Genomic DNA, 23,146 nt, shown 5'->3' on the forward strand with positions numbered 1-23,146 from the left:
TTTCCATCGAAAATTTGCTAATGAACCGACAGCTGATGTAATACCACTATGCTCACACACCTGCAGACTGAGTGCAATCTTCGACCTGACCCTAGCGATGGGAGCAAATTTCCGTTGTCGCTGGTTTCCAACAAACCCTCGAAACAACTGGTACGTTGAGGCATGTTGAGTCGGAAAAAATGACGCTACCTAAAGGGTTACGGTGCATAAGGGGAAAGTAAGGCGGACGTATAATTAAAAGGAAAAAAATATGAGGTAGGGTGGCGTTAGTGCGAGGAGCTTCAGATGCTGGCTGAAAGGAATGATGCACGAAAATTCTACCAAAAGACGAAGGATTCAGACCGAGGCAGATTCTCGCAGGTGTCATAATTGCGACCCTGCAAGTGGCAAACAGAGTATGTTTAGGTTGAAGAAGGAGCACCTCTCCACATTGCTAGCCACCAAGAGAGAAGAATAACCTGAAATTCTAATGGCCGATGAGGGAAAAAACGTCCCGGCACCCGACTATGGCGAAGTGAGAAAAGAAATATCCCAGCTAAAGGATACCAAGGCGCCGGGTAATGACAGAATACACAGCAAGCTGTTAAAACAACCCCTATTCTAAATAAGGTCAGATTAGCGCATGCCTCAAGATTGGAATTTTACTATTAACTGTCAAAGTCACAAGAAAAGCGCTCAAACAAACCGTGCTAATCATCACGGAATTATCGCATAATTGTGATATGACTGCCCAGACGCAAGTACGCCGCTTTTTAGGGATAAAAAAAACTATACAATCCAGAGAAGGCAGAAATTACGGCGTGGTTGTATACTTTGCTGTGATCTTTAAACGGCTGTAACAACATTACTGCCAAAGAGCGAATGGGCTGTTCCTTTCTTGGAAGGCAGCAAGTATTTCGTCGTGTCCTCGTTTACCGGTGGTTAGGTTAGGTTGAACTGGTCGGTTCATGAGGATCACACATCGACTTAATGAATACGTAGTGTTATCAGAAGTTTATTTAACGAAGAAACTGGAAAACCCTATCAAAAACGGGGCCTATGTTATAAAATGACTCCGTCCTCTTGGCAAATACTAGAAACTTTCTAGGACCTATGCCATTTGCTGCTTCTAGATCTGGCAGCTGTATCACTCCTAATAGCTAGAGTCTTAGCGTGGCAAGCGCAGGGCACGAGCACAAAACGTGCTCGATCGTTTCCTCCCCCTCCAACCCGCAATTTCTACATCAGCCATCACTGACCAAGCATAATTTAAAGGCATGTCATGCTTGAAGGCAGTGCCCAGTCAGAATACCCGTCATGAGTCTACATTAATGATAGAAGCAACTTTGTTAGTCTAAGATTGTAAGACCTAAATCATCGACAATTTACAGCCCCGCGCTTGTACCCACGCCATTCACTCCTTTTCTTCCTTATTCAATTCAAAGATATGCATTCTCTGGATTGTATTAAAAAAGCATAGGGGTCTTACGGTATTACGGTAAATGAGGACAATACGAAATACTTGTTGCCTTATGGCGCATTTGTTAAGGCAGTCAGTCAATTATTTCCAAGTTGTCGCTGCGGTTCAGTGTAATGTTTAGTCGCTGTGACAAAATCTTCTCGAAAATTAGATAAACTTTCATGAAGTTTTCGTATTTTTAACACGCTTATATTAGCTTCACTTGTACGTATACTTTTTTGCTACTCTCTAGACTAGGCACGCAATAGAGCGTTAGACCCATATACTGCCAATTATTGAAGACTCGCTGCAGGTTCAGTTGAAAAATTAGATAAGATGTGAGCAGGTTTTAGATGATTTATTGACACAGCTTTGATAACATTTTTATGTTTCGATACGACTTTATAAGGTCCTTCATAAGGCGGATTAAGTCCTGAAGTCTGATTAACTTTTACAAAAAAAATATTCACATTCTTCAAAAAATTTTGGAACATAACTCACATCTTTGCTATGAAGTAAAATTTTTGTTCTAACTCTTGAAAAATTATCTCTTAATTTTTTAGTAGTATTATGCACAGAATTTTCATCATTTCTAGAAACGACTAATTCTCCAGGAACTCGAATAGTTTGTGCATAAACTAACTTAGAAGGGGATGATTTTAAATCCTCTTTCACTGCAGTATGTAACCCTAATAAAATAATAGGTAAAATTTCTGCCCAATGAATTGAATCTCCTGGGAGGATCGCCAAATGTTATACTCTTAGTATAACCAATTAACATAAATTTATTTGAATAATAATAATATTATTTATTGATAATAAGTTAAAGGCAATTGATGTTTACAATTAGATAGAAAAGTAAAATATAAAAATTTTTAACATTCATTGAAATCAAAAGAAAGAATAATAAATTTAATTTTTCATATAACATATCTAAGTGGTATAATAAACAAGTACCACTACACCAACAATAAGTATACCGAAATGATCGGGATGAAGAGCTGAGTTGATTTAGCAATGTTCGTCTGTCCACTATAGCATATATCCCCCATACAATCAATTTTTGAGAAAAACGATTTTTGTCATATCTTCCTCAATTTATCAGAATGTAGCTTCAAACTTCACCATATTCATAGAGATCGGACGTATATATGGTATGTATCCCATACAACCGATTTTTCAGATAAGAAATTTTTCGTAATTTCTGCCTCACATTAACAGATAAGAAGCTTCAAATTTCATCGAATGCTTACGTATAGAGCATTCATTTTTGTATGAAAAAAATTTATAGATCGGTGGTATATATAGTATATATCCCATACAACCGATTGTTCAGATAAGAAACTTTTCATAATTTCTGCCCCATTTTAACAGCTGGAACCTTCAAATATAGAACTAAGGCCCACTACGTTTTAAATAATCATTAACACCTTTCATTTGATACCCATATCGTACAAACAAAGTCTAGAGTCACCCCTGGTCCACCTTTCTGGAGATATCCTGAAATTGCGTCCACCTATAGAACTATGGCGCACTCCCTTTTAAAATCCTGTTTAGTATCTTCCATTTGAAACACGTGTCATACAAACACATTCTAGGGTTACTACTCTTGGTTCATTTTCCTAAATGGTGATTTTCCCTTACTTTGTATCCAAAGCTCTCACCCGAACTTAACCTTCATTACTTGTTAAAACTAAAGACACATGATTTCTAACTTCGTCATATCAAAACTTCGCGAAACTTTCTGCCGCTTCGGCATTGTCAACACAATTGTTATTGACAACTGTCGTAATTTTGTGTCTGAGGAATTCAAAACTTTTTTAAAATTTAACAATATCAAACACGAGATGAACTTCATACGAATATACGTCACTAGATATATAAATATAAGTCAATAGGTATAGGCATATGTTTGTTAATAGGTATAGATAAACATAAATATGCGATTGCATAGGGCAACACATAACACGCCTCTCTCCAAAAAAAATTGCCTTATTTTCATATTTAACTATACCCATACTTTGAAGTACAATAATATTTACATAGTTTTATTAATTGAAATGGCAGTTATTAATTCAAATCTTAAGAGTATTTGTTTTGCTCTTTTTTTGTTTCTTTGTTCGCCGGGACAACCATCAACGAATGGTCAGGTTGAAAATTTTAAAAAAACTTTAAAGAAATCTTTAATGGCAAACTTCTGCAGCGGCAGCGCAGAAAATTTCGATATATATCTGAATAGATTTTTAATGGATTATCGAGTAACAAAACATTGTACTACAAACGAATCACCAGCTAAGCTCTTTTTAGGTAGATTTATAAAAACTCGATTTGATTTTGTCAAACCACCTAAAATGAAAGAAAATATATTACATAGTCACGAAAATAGTAAAAAGAAATGATCGAGGAAAAAGATCTGTAGAGTTTAGTTCAGGAGCAAGTTGGTCTCCTGCGACAGTTCAATCTCAAATTGGTCCACGCTTTTATAATTGTATATTTTGATCATAAAAATCGATTAATTAAAAGACATACTGATCAAATTAAAAGAGCGTCAGAACGGGGCATTGATATTGAGTTGCCGGATGAGGAACCCAGAAGACCTGAAGTAGATGAAGCGGCGGTTGCTGAGAAAAATAACGTATCTTCTGAATCTCTGCATGGAACTGAATGTAATGACAATGAAAATAAGTTGGACAATATGTTAAGTGGTAATGAAAATACCCATGAACCCAGGTCATTACGTCCACGAAACAATGATGTGGGACAGAAGTTTTAGAATGTACAAGTTGTGAGCTAATAATGAATTAGTAATCAGAAAACCACAAAAAAACAAAAAAAAACAAAACAAATACTCTTAAGATTTGAATTAATAACTGCCATTTCAATTAATAAAACTATGTAAATATTATTGTACTTCAAAGTATGGGTATAGTTAAATATGAAAATAAGGCAATTTTTTTTTTGGAGAGAGGCGTGTTATGTGTTGCCCTATGCAATCGCATATTTATGTTTATCTATACCTATTGTTTAAGCGACTTAAACTATGAACATTTTTCGTTCGTTTGTTTCAGTAGCCATTGAGTGTGCTTGTAATTCTCAACTGGTTAGTGAAATATTCTAAAGACATAGTTTGAGTTTTTTAATTAAAATAGAGGTTCTTCGGATGGTGTGCTAATACATCAGAGCCCAGTGCTCGCCTCCATATCACACTTTGAAGGGGTTCTTCAAATAGAAGATGAGGTGGCTCATTAGAGCGAAACCTCAGAGTGCCCAACTCTCGCCCCAAATTAAATAAATAGAGGTTTTTCTTGTAGAAAATGGGGTGCCAATACCTCAGAGCCGTCCCGTGCTCGCCTCCATATCACATTTTAAAGGGTTCTTCAAATAGAGGATGAGGTGGCTCAGTAGAGCGAAGCCTCAGAGCCCCCCAGTGCTCGCCCCCAAATTAAATAAATAAAGGTGTACTGACGCTATGCATCCTCCCATGACTTAAATACACCAATAACACTAAAACTACCCAACTCAATAAATGGAATACATTAAATCAAAAACCCCATAAACTCAATACAGTCCATTAATAATAATAATTTATAAATTTAAAAAAAGGAATGCTTGGTGGGAGTTGAACCCGCAACCCCGGGCGTTTGGTCGGGTACGTCAGCCACTGTGCCACGACTCATACGCTTACAAGCACATAAAATTACTCATTTATAACTCTTATTAAACTGCTCGCCCTCAATTGCCCAAAGCTTAGACACCTATTAACAAACATATGCCTATACCTATTGACTTATCTTTATATATCTAGTGACGTATATTCGTATGAAGTTCATCTCACTAAATAAAGGCAGTTGCTAAACAAGTTTGCAATAAAGAGCATGTTTTTGCTTTACACGGGTATACAACACTTAGTATCAAATAGAAAATGTATAGCACTTTTCATTTAAAATATGGAAAGTAAAAAATTGAAGAATTTAATTCACGGAATTCGTTACAAGTTTTCACTGCTCTTTTTCTGTTCACTACTGTACATGTGCGACACGAGCAGGTATTTCCAAAAATCAATTATTTTGTTTTTATTTATATCTGTTGTATCCTTTCAGCCGTCATCAATTAAAGATGAAATAAAAATACATACTTAAAAAATTTTAGGCCGACATGATTGACATTCTAAGCATTTAGTAAACCAACCAAGGATTACCACCCCCCTACAACTAGTATACAAACAAATTTCAATACATTGTCACGAATCCAATACCAATAGCATTCAGTTTTTGAACTTTATCGATAATGAGCTTCTGACTTCGTGCTTAGCAAGAGAAACCGTTTAAACCAAAATGTAGTTGTATCAAATATACGAGTATGATTGTCTTCAGTTCAAACAACAACAACTTAAGTATTCTGCTGCACATCAATTGAATAACTAAGTAGGACACGCTCTCTGGCTATAATTGGCCCTAACGAGTATTGACCTTATTGAAAATGAAAAAAATTACTACGAGTAACTTTTAATTGCCAACTTGAGCCTATTACAAATAAAAAGCAGCCTCTCTAACTATTATACGATTAAGTTGGCAATATTGAATTGGCACTCAAAACACGACTTGAACATGGCAAACGTGAAGTAAGCGGAAACCTCTTTCAGGATAAACTATATTTAATTTATAATTATATTTAAGAATTCATGAGCTTAACACCGGCTTATAATAAGGATGGCCTAGTGGTTAAAGGCTACTGCAGTTTCACCATGTGATTCACGGTTCGAATCCCGGTGAAACCTTTGATAACATTACAAAATTTCCTTATGATGATTAAGTTGGCGGTTTTCGAAATGGGTCCATCGCAATATGCCAGTAAATGTTTCTTTCTTTTCAGTTTCTCTTAGAAAACATAATAATTGAAATTCAATTATTATAAGCCGGTGTTAAGCTCATGAGTTCTTAAATATAAATATAAACTGAACACACCATTAAACAAACATACATATATTTAATTTAATTAATACAGTTAATTTTGCTTTTTACCGAGAGCAAAAAGTGTTGGACAGCATTCACTATAATTGCAATACACAAATCTAGAGAATAAGTTGTTGTTGTATCACCTACAACAAAACCTTCACGAGCTAGAAAAAAAGAAATGAAAGGAGTGTAGGTACTGTAATTTGCTAGCACCCACAAATGTTGGGCTTTATATCGCTTTTTTTGTTAATAAGCATACCTACATAAGCTTTTCATAATTGTTTAATACAGAAACTCTAATAAATAAAAGTTGGCAAACTTTTTCAGTTGAAACATGACAAACTTTGATTGCTGCGCTTAAATTTTGCAAATTGAAAATATAATTCGAAAGCACAAGAGGATTAAAATGATTCAAAATGAAATATTATACAAATATTAAAATATACATATATATGTATTAGGCCGGGTCGATTTGTGGGGAGGCAAAAAAATCGCCCATTGCTCTGTGAAAATCATATTCTAGGGATCAAAATAAGAAACTTTGCCGAAGGAACCATACCTCTAAAACAAATTCTGATGCCCCCCCCCCCCCTTTGGGTAGTAGGGGCAAATTTTGAAAAATTCCACTTTGAAATGCCTATGTTTTTTCTTTTTGGAGTTTATTTTTCTCTTTAGAAATTTATTTAGTCAGAATATATGTAAATGAAAAAATTAATTTAACTTAGTAATAGAAAAGAAATTAAAAAAAATTATTAGAAATCAGGGTTTTTACAACCCCCTTTTAAAACCAAGGCATCACTGTGATGCATTTGCATGTCGTAAACATAGTTGTGTGGGTTTTTTATTCAACCGTTTTAAAAAATTAAGGTATAACTGTGACACAATTGCAGATCGTAAAATTGCTTGTGTTGTTTTTTAAGCCACCACAAGACACAGCAAATAGAATTGAAATTGCCCCTACCCAAAAGTTCGACCCAAAGGGGGGGGGGGGGGGGGGGGGACATCAAAATTCGCTTTAAAGGTATGGTTCCTTCGGCAAAGTTTCTTATTTTGATCCCTAGAATACGATTTTTACAGAGCAATTAGCGATTTTTAAATCGAACCGCCCTAATATGTATATTAGAGATATACGCCGCCGATAAACGCCACCGCCGATTTTGGTCGTTTTTCGCACACCGCCGCCAAATGTCAAAAATTACGACGCGGCGGCGGCGGCATTTTCTACTCGTTTAAAACTGGCCATTTATTATTCATGTCGAAAAATGGTTGGATATGGTCAAAAGTGGTATCAACGGATGCGCACCACTGCCAGTTCTAAGAAGCTAATTGCGAAATTTAACTCTTTCTAACTGTTCAAAAGTTATTTAAAACAAGTAAGGAAGGCTAAGTTCGGATGTAACCGAATATTGCATACTCAGCTGAGCGCTTTTAGTTTAGAGACAAAATAAGGGAAAATGAACCTAAGGTAGCCCTGGAATGTGTTTGCATAACATAGGTATCAAATTAAAGGTATTAAAGAGTATTTTAAAAGGGAGTGGGCCATAGTTCTATATGTGGACGCCTTTTCGAAATATCGCCATAAAGGTGGGCCAGGGGTGACTCTAGAATGTGTTTCTACGATATGGGTATCAAATGAAAGGTGTTAATGAGTATTTTAAAAGAGAGTGGGCCTTAGTTCTATAGGTGGACGACTTTTCGAGATATCGCCATAAAGGCGGAGCAGGGGTGACTCTATAATGTGTTTGTATGATATGGGTTTCTAAAGGGCCCTTAGTTGTATATGTGAAGGCGTTTTCGAGATATCGCCCAAAATGTGGCCCAGGGTGACCCAGATCATCATATATCTGGTGCCGCTAATTTATTTATATATGTAATACCACGAATAGTATTCCCGCTATGATTCCAAGGACTTTTGATTTCTCCCTGCAGAACTTTTTCATTTGCTTCTAATTAATATGGTAGGTGTCACACCCATTTTACAAAGTTTTTCCTAAAGCTATATTTTGCGTCAAAAACCAATCCAATCACCATGTTTCATCCCTTTTTTCGTATTTGGTATAGAAGTATGGCATTTTTTTCATTTTGAAATTTTCGATATCGAAAAAGTGGGCGTGGTCATAGTCAGATTTCGCCGTTTTTTAATACCAAGATAAAGTGAGTTCAGATAAGTAGGTGAACTAAGTTTAGTAAAGATATATCGAATTTTGCCCAAGTTATGGTGTTAGCGGCCGAGCGGAAGGACAGACGGTCGACTGTGTATAAAAACTGGGCGGGGCCTCTACCGATTTAGCCCATTTTTCCAGAAAACAGTTATAGCTATGCCCTTACCAAATTTGACAAGAATTGGAAACTTTTTGTTCGACTTATGCCCTTAAAATTATTCTAGACAAATTAAACGAAAAAGGGCGGAGACACGCCCATTTTGAAAATTTCTTTTATTTTTGTATCTTGTTGCACCATATCATTACTGGCGTTGAATGTTGACATAGTGTACTTATATACTGTAAAAATAATCAATTTTTGTTAAAATTTGACTTTAAAACTTTTTGTTTAAAGAGTGGGCGTGTTCGTCATCCGATTTTGCTAATTCTTATGTAGAATACATATAGTAATAGGAATACCGTTCCTGCCAAATTTCATCATGATATCTGCAACGACTGCCAAATTAATGAATTATCGCTCTTATTCAGTTTTTCGAAATTTTCGATATCGAAAAAGGGGGCGCGGTTATAGTCCGATTTCGTTCATTTTAAATAGCGAGCTGAAATGAGTGCCCAGGAACTTACATGCCAAATTTTATTGAGATACCTCAAAACTTCCTCAAGTTATCGTGTTTACGAACAGACCGACTTACGGACGGACATGGCTAAATGAATTTCTTTTTTCGCCCAGATCATTTTGATATGTATATAGAAGTCTATATCTATCTCGATTAGTTTGTACCGTTATGCGAAAGAAATTAATATAATCTGTGAGCTCTGCTCAGCAGCAAAATACCCAAAAAAGGTGCCGGTTTGAAAAAAAATTTATATTGAGATTGGCGGACAGAATAAGCGAAATCAATGATGCAAAATCCTTTAGTAGGTTCTCCTTTGAAATGATTCTTACTTAAGTTGAGGATATTTGTACGTATGAGAAGGGTTTGAAAAATCACTTGGGCTTACATTCAAACATCTGCTGTTTATTTGCGAAACTATACAAAAGCGTCTGAAATGTTGTTTTGATTTTCACATTTCATCATTCAACGCCCAAGTCTCCCGGTTTTCGTAAAGTTGGCAGCCCTATCCCATTGGTGAAGCAAAAGCTTTCCCAAGACAGTCGAACTAATAACCGTGTGTGCTACTACCCTAACGTAGTGGACAGTCCAGCTAGTCTGAAAACTGAAGCTACGCGGTCATCCATAATGAGCTCTTATATCATAAGGCTGGAAAGCAGCTGTTAACATCTTTCAACTTAAAATCGTGTTCGCGACGATTTATTAGGAGTTATACCTAGGTAAAACTACGCATTGCACGAGATATGCAGACAAAAGTGTGACTATTTTATGTATCTCTATTTCTTTTCAGCAGACGCAGCAGTACCAATTCTAAAGACCGGGGTTAGGTTCGAAGCCTCTCTGGGTAAGCGAACGACGGATAATCCCTCCGTAAGGAGCTACTCCTGTAAATTTTTGAACGGTCTGCGAGATCTTGAGGCAAAAACCCCGGATCTTTCCGAAATAGCCAACACGTTGATTTCCTTAAATACATACAAACAAAACCTTTCCTAAATATTATTTTTAAATAGAAAAATCAAGCTTTTTAAAATAAGAACACCGGCGTACGCCGCGTAAACCTTTAATATATATGTAGGTGTGCGTGCGCGTGCACAGCAAGTAAATTAAAGCAACCAATTCAGCGAATTAAAACTTTAATTAAAATTTAGTTAAACAAAAAAAATTCAAGCAATAGAACACAACAAATATACAAATAGCAGAAAATACTGTGAGGTTAGGAAATCGAACACAATAGAAAGCCGCATAGATTAATGAATTGAATAGTTTAAAGGATCGTCTATTTGTCGTTCAACAAGAACGGAGAGATGAAGACAAAGGCGAATTCATACAAGATGATGGCAAGCGAATTCAACCAATTCACCGAGCAGAAGAATGTCAAGTCAAAAGAAAATTTTCATTTGTTTGGATTAACTGACATATTGGAGTACAAAGCGTTGTATGGAAAATAGTCAAGAAGAAGCAATCGGCTCTTCTGATAACATAGGGTGAGCATGAGTCCCTAAAATTGATGAAATGTTCCGCCGCCACGGATATTTCCGAAATGTCCCGTATTTTACTTAATTCGAAGTAAAACGAGAAAACAGCATGCGAACCCGGATGTGGCTTATTTTTCTGAGATTTTGAAAATCTTAGGAATAGAAGCAGTGTAAGCAGTATTAAATGCAGCCTTTTTGAAAACGCCCTATCTCAGAAAACTTAAAAAAACACTCTATTTTAGAAATCTTTTGAAGAGTTGTATTCCAAAACACTCTTTAGCATATTTCTTTTCAAAATCGGCCTATCTAAGCATAAATTCAAAAGATAAAACGTTTTCGAAAAATATTCCGATAGGGCAATTTTAACTAGATTGTAAAAAAATGCGCTAATATTAAATACTTTTTTCATCATCACATTATTTAATCATTGACTTGTTGTCGATAGCGAATTACTATCGTCGAGTTATCAGTTTTTTATCTGCTTTTATTGCCGCGGCATATGCTTCTCACTGATTTCTTATTGGCCTTACCGATAACATATTGTAACGAATTTGCTTGCAAATCCTCTTATTTGCCTTTTTGCTAAGTTCGTATCGCTAAACTGTTGAATAAATAACTCCAATATTGAATAATGGAAAAATGGCCTTTATTAAAGTACTTCACAATAACACTTATACTTTGCAACTAGCTGGCTTAATAACCAAACTGATAGATTAAATGAAACTGACTTTCAAAATAATACTGCTATTGCTCGCTAGATATTGTCTTAATCGAAACTGCTTGACAACTCAAATCATACTGAATTCCAGCGCCTCTACACTTGTTGCCTTATATACTGTCTGATTTCAACGTTGCATCTTCTAGGCGCTTCCAGAATCTACTAGTTGCCATTAGCTCACAAACTTCTCAGCTGTTATACGCCAATTACACGGCTCAAGTATCCTTGTGCCAATTACCAATTTGCACAAGGATTTGCCCGGTGTGTGCACTGGTTGCGCTATTTGCGCAGAGAACTGCGCTAAAATCAAAACGATTTTGATATTTACGCATGTCTGCAAATATTGCACATGCTTTTTTCTTCATGTGTGGTGAATCTTACACAGTTTACCTGTGGTTCCTGATAATATAACATCAGTAATTATTGCTTAAAAATGTTAATATCGAAGGCGCAAGGACCATCTCAATCTTATAACAGGAATTCTCATAAATTCAATAATAAATAATAATTTTTTATACAATTAGAACACATGTTTCATTTGTTGCGCTACTTCAAAAATGAATATTGCGCAGTGCTGCAATGAGTTGAGCTGGTCTTGCAATTAAAATATATATTTTATAAATACAATGGAAAATAAACGCTTCTGTGCGCGTGAATTACCAGCACTGTGGAAAATAGTGATCTTTTATACAATTAGTGCCTTTTTTATACAACTAAAATACATATTTCATTTGTTGCGCTACTTTAAAAATGAATATTGCGCAGTGTTTTTGAGCCGTGTATGTCAAAATTTTCATTTGCATAAATATCGTCGTTTTATATTTGCGCATGGATTTTATGTCATGTATGAGCCGTATAACTACAATTGCACAATCTTACAGCTTTTCTCATTGCATACTTATAGGAGTATCTCAGATATATGCATGTGTTTGTGGATTGACTCTCCGCTGCTCGTATACGTACATGGTACATATGTGTAGACGCAATTATTGTTTCGTTTATGTAGATACATAATGATTGAATTATTGATGTGAATTCGCGTCACTGCTTAGCATCAGCTTAGAGATAGCAGCAACCCTTAGTTTTGCTAATATTCGTAACAATATTGATATCACTTCGATGTCAAATCAATAACTTTTCGATAACAAATCGATAACATATATCTTAATTTTCGATAAATAACCGATAACGTTAAGATAAAAAATCGATTACTTTTCGATATCATATGAATACCTCTACGAAAAAAGCCCAATACATTTCATAGCACATCGATAACTTTTTATAACATATCGACAACTTTTGAATAAATATGCGATAATTTTTCATAACAAACCGATAAATCGCCTATACCTATAGCTAGCCGTTAAGTCGTTATAACAAACCGATTACAATTCGATAACAAATTGATAACACCCGGCCGGATTCGGTTAAGGATTTGGTTTTGACTTTTTATGTTTCCATTATATTCTCTCCTTTTCATTCCCTTTTATGGTGGGCAGACTTTAGCGGGTACTTAGTAAAAGATAGCGAGCACCCCGTCGTGATGCTACGTAGATTTGCAACTAACCATTGTCGCTCAGTTTTGCTTTACTATGGTGTAAAATTTTAGATTGAGCATAGTAGCGCAACTTTAGCAGCCTACGCAGACACAAAATCCCATTTAAACCACCAAATTTATGTAACATAATGAAAATGTAAGCTGTACTGAAATGCCCAATACTCCGCTGTGCACGTGCATGTGGGTGTCTAATTTATTACTCATAATTTCCCACTATTGTACAAACGATATTAGCATATGCCCACATCTAGTTTTATTTTTTACCAATTCCACGTATTCCGCCCCTCAGTTCTTTAGATAATTTACGCAATTTGCAAGGGTAAATGTTTAAATTAGTTTCTTTTTTTTTACTTTGCAGCATGTTTCTGACTTCTGTTGCATTCTTCTCTTCTTCCTCCCTCTTCTTTCTGTCACTTTCTCGTTAGTTTGTATTATCCCTTTACGCTGTTATTTACAGCCAACATCCTTACGAGAAGCCTGCTGTTTTACTTCAAAATATATACATAAATATTTCTCTTCTTATATTTAATCTTAAAAATTTGTTTTCGTAAACTTCAACGCTTGGCATTTCTACACGAACCTTATCCCATTTTGCGGTGCTGTGCTAGTGTTGTTCAGTAACGAGTAATGAGGAGTGAATATGCCAGTATTTTTAACGAGCATAAGTGCGTTCAGCGGTATCGCTTCCCACATTTGGAAATTGTTTGCCCTTTACTTATGGTTACCCAAAATTTGGCAATGTTTCGTTCCCATATAAAAATGTTATCAAACCAAATATCGAGTTTGTGCATGCCAAACTAGAGTTTACTGCAAGTATAGAACTAGCAAAGCAGAAAGCACAGAAGCCCAAAAATCCGTATGTTCAGATGGGCGGATGGGTAGTCTATAATATCGAGTAAGAACAACAGACATAAGCCCCAACTTTGCTGATCTGCACTAAGTTCCTGGGGGTACTCGAGCTAAGGGATAATTACTTAAGTTGCAGCATCAATGATGTGGCCAAAATAAAAATTTTCTCAGCAGCCATATCACCAAACGACAACCTGAAGTAGATTGACAAGGCCAACAGACTCTTGAATGAAGTCAATATGTCAAATCCAGGTGGTGATGTGGCCTCTTAAACTTCTGGCAAAGATTAGTGTGGGGCATATTAATTTACAGAATGCCAGGCTGTCGCCGTGGTGTGGTGGTAGCGTAATCTGCCTTCCACACCGAAGAACCAGGGTTTAAGTCCTGGGTAAAGAAACATCAAGGAGTTTTTCTAATAAGGGTGACCCATCTGCCTTGCAGCAACGGTTCGGAGTCGTCATGAAACAGCTAAATCCCATACCGCCAACTTGAAAAATTAGAAAGAATAATGCAGGAAATTGAAAGTACGGCCCAGATATTCTCGTAGGTAAAACACACCAAGTGCCTTATACGTTTTCCAAATTCTCTAGTTTGCCAAAGTTCCTTAGGACAGCCTTATAGTCCTTTTCGGGGAGGAATTCATTAATATCCGTCTATTACAGTAACCATGGGTCTGACGCTCAAAGATTATGGGACTAAAGAAGAGAGGCTAAAACCATTTCTACACACATGGCGAAGGTTAACCGGGAGTTTGTATCCATATGACGCTGCAGTGGCTTGCGTTGGGTCACGAAGCAGTCAAAGCCCGGTAAGGAGATGTTGTTGATTGGCTAAAACAGCAGCACGGCGATATTTACGACCGAGTTATAGGATCCTACAAAATATACTTCTTAGGTCGCTCTTGAAGTTTCTGTCTAATATTTGGATTAAGAAGATCTATTCTCCGCGGTGAGCAGGCAATTAAAAAGTGAGTTCCTCTTTCAACGAACAAAAATCACGCTCTACAAGTCGTTTATCACAACTGTCCTCATGTCCAGGAATGATGAACGTGGTCGAGGGAAGACGAGATGACTCTTGGAATGTCCGAAAGGAATGTTTTCCGAAATATTTATGGTCCTGAGCCTAATGCCTAAGTAGAGAATCGAAGGAGGTATACCTATATAGACTCTATTGCAGCGATTAAAAGCCCAAAGGCGTCACTGGCTAGGTCGTGTTATGATAATGGACAAAGGAGAAGACGCCCCTTCCAAAAAGACTTTTTCTATCGAAACCGCAGTTTGGAAGCAAAAGAAAGGGGAGACTTCCACTAAGTTAGGAGGGACAGGTGAGGAAAGACTTGACCTCTCTTGGTGCTCCCAATCGGCGTCAATTATTGCGAAACAGGGATAGCCGACATGACTAACTGGCTTAGGCGGTGGCGCCCAATGTGTGAGTTTTAGGAGTATGGGGCCTTCCTGGCGAGTCGATTAAGGCCACGAAGGATTCAGCAAGCTTTTGAAAGATTTTAGAAAGAACTCACTCTAATAAGGCCTTTCTAAAGCCCGCTGATGCAGCATGGGCTTTACACAAGTTTTACGAAGTTCTAAAAGAGTATGTTAAGAATAAATTTCAATTACTTTCCCTAGTTAGTTTTGGGACATCTCTTTCTGCTTTGAATACATAGATGAGTACAGTTATTGAGTACTATCTCATATCGGTACAGCACTCTGCTGTGGTGCGTATTGTGAGTAAAGTTTGCTTACACATGTTTGTGTTGTTTTCGCTCATGCTTATGGAGCGTAAGTTGTTTTCTTAAAATGACTTTCGTAATACCCAAAATACTTGGCTTTTACTTTGGGCTTCACATAGAACGTTCAAGTTTTATGCGATTATATCTTAAACGAAGTCCATGCTTGTACTGAAATAAGTACAGAGGTACCCACATAGATAGTTTATTTGTCCTTTCTTAAGAATACAACGAGTATTAAAATAGAAATTTATATCAAATTATTTTATGTCATTGTTTGTCCTGTACCAACTTTAGATAGAGGCTTTGTTTTCTGAAGTTAAGGGTTTTTTTTATTATTTTATTTCAAAAGATTTTTATGCTCTTTAGCGACACAGCAGTTCGTGAAAAAGTTTTATTGCTTTGAGGAGAGTTTGAGTTATTTTTAATGAAACTTGACGTGATAAATTGCGAACCAATTGTAGCATACTTTTGGGCTGATAATAATAGGGAGACAGCGTAAAATATGTACTTTGAAATTTCTTTTTATAAAACCCATGGTATAAAAAAGAAGGTAGTTCCACACAAATTTTTTTTACGTATTTGGAGATTTTTGAAGTTTCATAATGTTGGTTGTTTTGCTAGAAGTGTTGCCATACCGTTACTCTTTAAGGCGAAATTGTGGTTTTTCGGGATGGAAATTTCCTTCAGGATGAAAACGCAATGGTCATCTGAGACAATAATAATATGCTTTAGCACGATTTATGTGCAGTCGTGTCTATTCAGTATACAGTAAAACATGCAATTTAATTGAAAAACAGTGGATAATGACTCACACATTGATTAATGACTTATATCTTTATGGCAGCTTGACCCCTAGAAGGAAAAAATACACGAAAAATCCTGTTATTCTAGCATGGCCGTATTATCATGCCTCTACGGTGGATATTTCTGAAGGCATGTTGAGAAAAAGTGTCCTCCAAAGAAATTGCGGTGTCGGTTTATAAAGACCTCCTTTGGGCAATCAATTGACAAACGTGTATGTTTTGTCAACATGTTCTGAGCAAACGTACGGACACTTAAGAAGGCTATATTCCCTTGCTGTGTATACTTCAAGCCATGTTTCTTCCACCAAAGCAATTTTCGGGAGCTCGAAAAATTTATTAAAAACCTTCTTTTATAGGCTGATATTTCCTATTAAAATATTTCCAACGCATGCGGCTAGTTTTTTTTTTTTTTTTATTTAAAATATCTATGAATTCGTATTCGTCGTAGCCGTTAATATGAAATCCATTAAAATTAGAAAAATTCGTAACATTTTTCAATCTGGTAGCTTTTTTTTGGTGAAATTCTCATTGTCCCCGTAAAAGTCAAGTGGCCAACGTCACAGTAAATGGAACTACCTCCATTTTTTGTATCATGATAAAACCTAGCTAACCCGGCAAAGGTTGGTTGAATGGTTTGCTGTTACCGCCGAATAAAGCCGACTGTGAACAAATGAAGTTCGTAATGGTCGAAGCTGCGACGCCTTGTATTAGTGTGTTTGTGAAGGAGTCTATGAATCAAGCGAAGAGGGACACAAGTAGTGGTAGAACAATATACGAGCACAGAGTGAGTAGTATCGATACCTAGTTTTCCAAAAAATACCCTAGTATTTTGTACTCGATGCTTTTTTTTAAATACTGAGTAAGTAAACAACCTGTTAGAATTTACATTGTGTTCATTTTATTACTTATTTCTTTTCAATGTTATTCATATTTATAAAAAAAACTAATCCCAAAGCCCTATAATTTAAAATTTTATATATGACCATTTCTGCACAATGCAGAAAACAAAACAACTGGACAAGGAAGAACGCAGTAATTTTGAGCCCTGAAGAAGACCAAAATAAAAGGTCGAAACGTTGGCGCAAAAATAAAAAAGGCGTTTTTCTGATGTACTGGACTGTAAACCCGAAACCAAAAACAAATTTGCTATAGATGCTTTACCTCGACACTTTTCTCCGATACTTTACCAAGTGCCGATGGTCTACATGTTTAAGATGAAAAATAAAAAAACCAACCATAACTTGAGCATAAACTGATATCATCGACGATGCTGTGAAATCTTCGCACTTAACTTAAACCGACTTTAACAAAAACTGATGAAGTGATGAAACTTGAATAGATAAATAAATGCTTAAGATGTATATTATTAACATTTTGTAAAATGGGTGTGGTGCCGTCAGCATTAAGTAGAGGAAATTTTAAAAGTTTTGCAAGGCGTAAAATTTAAAAGTTCAAAAGCCGTTGATTTTTCCTTGCAATTTGGCGGAAATATGGTCTTTGGTAACATATATAGATCCGATAAAAAGAGGATAAGGACCACGCCTACTTTAAAAAAGAGCTTTACAGTTTCAATCTTAACAAAGTGTCCAATATATATATGGTACAACACAATACCACCAGTAGAGATATTGTAGTGCAAAGTACAAAAGTTTAAAAAAAGGAACATCGTTCTGATCCCCTTTTCTACAAAACCTTTAATGCCATAAAAAAATACTTTACGCGATTTACCTCCGACAAGATTTAGACCGAGCTTCCCCTCGAAATTGCGTTGTGCCATTTTTAAATATTTAATGCCGATTCCAAACGGCATCTGCAAGGCAGATGTACTTTCACTAACAAGCTTTTCATGGGAGAAATATACTCGGAGCGCTTGCAAAAATACTGCCGGAGGGCGACCCGGTTTATAAAATGATTGTTGTAAGTGGAAAAATTGTTTTTTTTTTTTTTAAATGCCATAAATTCGATCAAAAATCTTTTCAAAGATTTTATGTTCGTAACGTTTCTCTTTAAATGAATCTTTAAAATATATGTAGAGCACACATATGGGTATATAATGTTCGGTTTTGTCCAACATTAAAATTCCGTACTTTTTTTGTACTAAATTCAAAACGCACAATTTCTTTTCTTCACTTTTAGTGAAAACTCCCAAGTATTCCCTTGGATCGAGTATAGTCCATACCTTTTGCTGAGTATGAGTACTAGCATCGATACCTTGATCTGAGTATTTTATATGAGTACCGAACTAGATACTTTTTCCAAAAGTTCTATCACGAGACACAGGGAATTCATGGTACATCTTGTTCTAACTACACTCGAGGCTAGCTTAACTCACAGCTGGTAAGGAGGGTAAGGATCTGCATATCAAATCAGTCGAGATACTGATATATTACTGATTCCCACATTGATCACAACCGTAGCACGTTAAACTTATATCAATTTAATTATGACTGACATTTGAGCATTCCTAACAGTCTTCCCTGCAACATTATTACATAACTTCGACTCACGTTATTTTAATAATGACAGCAGGATAACACCAGCGAAAGGACCTACAAGCTCTTCAGGGAAGGTAAACCGTTGCCAAAAACAATTCAACCGATCCACTCAGCTTAAAAAATCAATACATCTATAGGAGACGCTATACATTGTGTAATGGCCATAATGGCCAGTCGAAGTAAACTTTATAAACTATTTATATCTAGAGATATTTTAAAAACAGTAAATTAATTCTGCATGTGGACCACCTTATTGACCCAAAAACATTCCACTATAATTGTGACAGCACCCGCATCACCTTTATATATACACATAATTATAAGTGTATGTCTGTTTTTTTTATAACCTGCAGTCAATTAATTTTTAATGTGTCGAAATACTTGTGCAATGAACATACTTATATGTATATGTATAAACAGTAGCGAACAGAAAAATAGCAGTGATAATTTTCATCAAATTTATTCAACCAAATTTTTCCTTTTTTATTTTCTATATTTAAAAAATCGTCTATGAATTCTGTAACTGAAACTACACAAGTCAATCTGAAAAACGTTTTCAAAAAAGTTCCAAGGCCCGAAAATATTTTATGAAAATTTCGAACTTTTTATGTTAAGTTCTCTGAATTTTTTCGAGTATGCAGTTTTATAGCCCAAACATTTTAAGTCCAACAAAGTACAAGTTGCAGGTTCTGATTTTTGAAAATTTTTTTTCCGAAATATATTTTAAATTTTTCTTAACACAAAGTGAGACAATTTTTAAAAAAAAAAATTTGCAACACACATCGGAAAAAAATTTTCACAAATCGTTGCGAATTTTGAGAGGCCTATATCTTGATCTTTGTTGGACCAAAATTGATTCGGTTACAAAAATGCAAACTCAAAAAAATTCAGGGAAATCCAAATAAAAAGTAGGAAATTATCGGGAATATCGAATTTTTTTGAAAGTGTTGTTAAGACAGAAGTTTTTTTTTAAAGGCCGCAAATAAAAAAAAAAGAATTTGCTTGAATAAGTTTGATCAAAATGACCACTGCAATTCGGAGAAATCCAAATAAAAAGTACGAAATTTTCGTCAAATTTTTTCAGATTTCATTGAAACTTTTTCATAAATATAAAAAAGCTTAATTGACAAAATTTGAAAAAATAACTACTGCTCATTTTTTGCACGCTGCTGTATTTATGTTTGTGCATTTGTGTTAAAAGTAATTAGCACACTAGCGAAAATGAATTGAACATCAATGTGAATTTGAAAAAGCCGATGTTGACAAAACTTTAATTAACTGACAAATGTGTGGAGAGATTACTGGGCAAATGGAATAAATCTGTGTACAAAAAGCCATTCGTAAACATTTTTTTTTTTATATGAACAAACTATTTATTTATTTATTTATTTTTTTAATTTGCTTAGCCATTAAGCGTGCGACCTATTTCCTAACAAATGGTGATTTTTTGGAGTAATATAAATTTAAGTAAAATGTATTACTCTCAAACATTCTAGGAGCACTCATAATTTAGGAATCCGATATGAGTCCCAGATATGTGAAAAATGCAAGCCTCAAAAATATGATCATATAAGAGTCTTTTATGACTCCGATATCATGAAAACTATGGACTGTATGCCACGAGTATTCAGCAAACAAGGCAACTCTGGAACAAATTGTATGGGCTTCCTTCGAAATTTCTATTTCCCAACCAATATTGAGGATATGATTTATGAGCTGTTTATGAGCGTAATGGGAGTCTGATCGGACTCCATTTTAGGCTCACGTAATGTATGAAAAAGGGCTCATATGGGACGACCATTGCAAGAAGTGAAATACAATCTTTCCGGACTCATAAATGAGCTCTTAATGAGCGTGAACGATGTGAATTAGGACTCCTTTCTGACCGACTTTTGACTCTGAATGTTTGCTGTGTTAAAAGAAACACAAAAATTTTCCGAATTTTCGAATTTTTTCTAAAATATTGCTGAAATTAGCATGTGCGGCTTCAGTTACAAAATTGATGGATGTTGTTTCTTAAATTAACGAAATCGAAAAAAAAAGAATGTAAGTTAGTTGACGAAATTTTGTAAAAATTGCCGGCGTTATAGCAATTAACAATTAATTATAGTAGCAGCGTTATGCTTCAAGTTTAGGGACGTGATACCGCTTTTGTAATCCAATCAATTTTTCTATATAAAGAGTGACGATAAGCTCCAAAAAGATCACCCTTCAATGCAAATATGATAAAAAGCTGGCTGCAAAATTGAATTTAATAAAAATTTGTTCAAAGTAGTAAATATGTTTCACGTCATCTCATCATTTTCAACTCTACGCTTTTATTCAACAATATTTGTTTGTTTATTATGTTTACATTATTGTTTACTCGTAATTCTATTGTGGCACAGTAATTTGGAGCTTCAGTTATTTATTAAAAAACAGAAAATGTAAAAAACATTAAAATAATCGAAATAGCGAAAAACAAATTGAAAAATGAAAATAATCCGAAAAAATTCTTGTCACGTTCACACCAATCAAGCCCGCACAATGAACTGCATGCGCTAGTTTTTCATATCAACATGTGAGGATATGTATGTATGTGATTATGATATACAACAAAGTAGATATATATGAAAGCTAATGTATATGCGATAGCAATTTGCCCATCACAGATCAATTTTTTGCGAGCCAATTCGAATAAATATAGAATTTAGAATGGAAAGCGTTTTTGCATATTTGCAACTATTTTTAAAATTCTCTCTATTGGGAAAGCTTAGAAAATATTTGTTAAAAAATGTAAGTAAAAAATGGAATAACGTGGCCAAAGCGAACCGGTGTACAGGTGTTATTGCTGACAATTCAGAATAAATGGCTTAGATGGCGTGCAATTTTTCAATTGTCAAACTGACACTTCCACAACTTTTACGTGACTTTGGAAATTGCTTACAAATAGAAAAATTTTAAATCTGTTTACAATTTTGCGCCACTGAATAAAATGGTGCTTGAAATTTGAATTTGTGGATTTTTTTTTTTTGAGAGAAGTGGTGCGTGTAGTAAAGCCAAATTCAAGTGATATTCGACAATTTATTATATTAGCCGTGCGTAAATAATTTTCTGAAATTGCACATTTGAAAAAGCTTAATATTAAATTTTGAAATACAATTGTGAAGCCATTTGTTGCATTTATCAAAACAATCTCAAAAACGTTTTCGAAAATTCGGAAATTTATTTAGAGTTTTCTGAAAATTTTCGATTATGCAATTTGGAGCGCAATCAATTTAAGTTGAACAAGTTACAAGTCTCTCAATGTTCACATTGATTTTTGAAAGTTTTTTCAGAAGTATGTTTCAGATTTTCTTCCATAAAAAATATATTTGTTGGGAAAAATGTATTAAACACACTTCGGAAAAAAAAAATTTTTAAAAACTGCATGCCCAAAAAAAATTCAGAAAACTCTAAACAAAGAAATTCAAAACTTTTTTCAATTTTCGAAAAAGTTTTTGAGATTGTTTTGCATAGTTTCATGTACGCTGCTGTAAATGCAAAGTTCGAAATTTCGTGGCATTTTTTCGGAAACGATTTTGAGATGCAAATTTTATAAAAATTTGCACTGCCATTTTCGTGTCCGCTTGACAAATAGGCTGCAGAAGCTATGAATTGTGTTTGCGACTCCTTGAGCGTGTCGCGACCTCTCTCGATCCGGCTGCTTTTGTGGTACCGCTTACCTTGTCCTAACCAGTGACGTCCTTGGTAAAAATTTTCGAACAAATTACTTTCCCGGAGCTGGTTACTGTTCCCAAACTTATCACCCATTCCGAACCGGTACCTTTTTCCTAACCGATTAACATTATCGAACTAGCTACTTAATCCAAACCGGTTCTTTATTTCGATCTGGCTACTTAGTCCAAACTGGTTAACATCGTAGAAATAGCGGCTCAGCGTTCCGTTTGTTGGTTAACCGCGAATTTACAGTTGAGAAAATTTCAAGAAGTCTAAGAAAACTAACTGAGCAGCTAACGTTTTGCATACATCAATTGTAGATACGTAGTAAATGAAGGAGCTTTAAACCACAACGGTAATATATTTTCACAAACTGAGTATAGCCTCTGTTTTGGCGATGGCTTATGAGTGTTTCACATTAAAAACCGATTTTCTCAAAAAACGCAGTCACGTGATTAACGAATAAACGAGGCGTTATTCCGAATTAAGTACTTTTTTCCGACCTGGCTACTTATTCCAAGCCGGAATCCTTTTCGAAACCGGTATTGTCTTTAACCGGGTTTCAAACCGGTAGCTTTTTCCGAACCGGTATTTGCTTTTTCGATATGATTTCTTTTTTCAAACTGGCTACTTATTCTGAACCGGTATCCT

General features: G+C 35.3%; 1 protein-coding gene across 4 annotated transcripts in view; it reads right to left on the minus strand.

Annotated features, from left to right (window-relative positions):
* The window catches only part of IA-2 (tyrosine phosphatase IA-2), a 349,021-nt gene that overhangs the window by 272,267 nt on the left and 53,608 nt on the right, over positions 1–23,146 (minus strand). Inside the window, exon 1 of one of the 4 annotated variants that reach the window (XM_067767308.1) lies at positions 21,162–21,280. The exons of 2 other annotated variants lie outside the window; for them this stretch is intronic. The gene's annotated coding sequence lies outside the window, so the exon portion shown is untranslated. Of the gene's footprint in view, positions 1–21,149; positions 21,281–23,146 lie in introns of those variants that run through there. One more of the 4 variants, XM_067767307.1, reaches the window with a different exon arrangement.

This window comes from Eurosta solidaginis, chromosome 2, assembly GCF_040869045.1.
Source record: "Eurosta solidaginis isolate ZX-2024a chromosome 2, ASM4086904v1, whole genome shotgun sequence".
In the NCBI taxonomy this organism is placed as follows: domain Eukaryota; kingdom Metazoa; phylum Arthropoda; class Insecta; order Diptera; family Tephritidae; genus Eurosta; species Eurosta solidaginis.